A 1911-nucleotide genomic window follows, 5' to 3' on the forward strand; every position below is an offset into this window, starting at 1 on the left:
AGCTGCCATCACTCTGTGTCCCCTGAGCCCAGACTCTTGCCCCTTACCTTCCCCAGGTCAGCTATGGTGCCAGGTTAGCTGTGGAATGTGCAGAAATGTCCTTGGCGGTAGGCATCACGACTGCCACTCACGGCGGGGGGTGGGGGGGCAGAACCAAGAGCCCCAGTTCTCAGTAAAGTGGCAGAGCCATCGGTCCCGTCTTGGCTCCAGACTGTGGCTCTATGTTGATGAAGTTAGTTGTCAGCTGCCTTCTCCGCACACATAAATCATTCCCCAGTTCACATGATGGAATGTGCTGGTTCCACTCTGTTTTCCTGGCCACACTGGTGCACGCAGACTTTTCTGGAACCCACCACGTGAAGGTCACAGGCAAGACAAGCCTCTGGGGTCTCTGAGCAACAGCTTCCATCACCACTGCCTTGCAGGGGTGCGTGTGACCGGCACCTCACTCCTTCCATCTCCCTGCCTTTTTTCTAGATGCTCCCCCTCTTCTAGCCCACTTCTCCTCAGACCCTCCTTCTGTCCCAGTGCCCTCCCCATCCCACTGGCTGGAGCTGGCCTGCTCCCTCCCCTGGCCTCTCCTCCAGGCGGGGCCCCTGGAGCCTTGGTCAGGATGAAAGCCCCTGGCCAGGCCCATAAATCAGCCGGCCTGTGCCCCTTAACCTTCCCCATTAACCTCTCACACTGGCAGGTATTAGGTGTTGCACTTGGTTGCCATAAATTACTCGCCAATGAATTTATGAGCACTCCCCCCTGAGAGACCTGCTTCCTCATCCTCCCCCTGACTTTCCCTCAGGGCCTTTCAGAGACCAAGGCCCAGGCTTGCCCATGGTACCTGGTCCCGGGCCCGAAACTCCCCATGTGGACAGGCATGGCAGACCGGAGGGCACTAGGGGCCGAGGCGAAGGCAGCTTGTGTGGCAGTGACTCCTTAACTCTGACATTCCCGACCCTGGAGGCTGTGACCTGTAGTTTCCACACGTTTACCTCAGAAAGTGACGTGGTCCTGAGTAACCGAGCCCGTGTCACTTGTCATCTTCACTATGAGCGGGACCCTCTGATGCTCACTGTCTCTTGACTCTTTCTGGAGACCCTGTGGGGGACGAATTATCACCCCGGACACGCAGGCAAGGGACATGAGGGGAAGAGAGGCTCCAGGGCCGACAGGGATGACACTCGCCTTCCTTCCACACTGCGGTCTGGGAAGGGAGGAGGCCACTCAACAGATGGGGAAACTGAGGTCCCCAGAGGTCAGCAGACTCGTCCCAGTCCCATAGCTCATGGGGGCAGGGCAGGGACCCCCGGTGTCGGGACTGAGTGCGTTACGTTGGTACCAAGCCATACGAAATCCTATCCTGCAAAAGTAGTTCCGCCTCTGGAGACCATGGTGACTCCATGAACCGGAATATCTGTCCCGTTCATGGGTCACACTGCGGTCAGTCTCCAGTGCTCATGACCATTACGTGACAGTGAAGGCCACCGCGATGCTGGCGGTGGCCATGAGGGGGTTATGGCACCTACTCCCACAGCAGGGCTTTCCACGTGCAGACAGCGGTTCAGTTTCCTCCATAGTATGGGGAAGATACTACTGTTATGCCCATTCTACAGGAAAAGGAACTGAGGCAGAGAGAGGTCAGCTAACACGCTGGAAGTCACCTAGCTAGTGAGGGCCAGGCCCGGGAATCAGACCCCAGCGGTCAGCCTCCAGAACACCCACTCTCCATCACTAGTATGGCTACTATTAACCCATGTGAGACCACCATGGAGAGTTAGAGCGACAGTTGAATGGGCCCCTCCAATGGCCAGTGGCTGTCAGTCTACTGGAGCTTGCGGTAGAGGCAGGAAGTCCTCTGCCCTCCCCTCATGCCCACCCCCTCACTGACCCCCCCCCAGAGCTTGGACACATGTTAAT

Source organism: Neovison vison, chromosome 7 (assembly GCF_020171115.1).
Source record: "Neovison vison isolate M4711 chromosome 7, ASM_NN_V1, whole genome shotgun sequence".
NCBI classification, from domain to species: Eukaryota; Metazoa; Chordata; class Mammalia; order Carnivora; family Mustelidae; genus Neogale; species Neogale vison.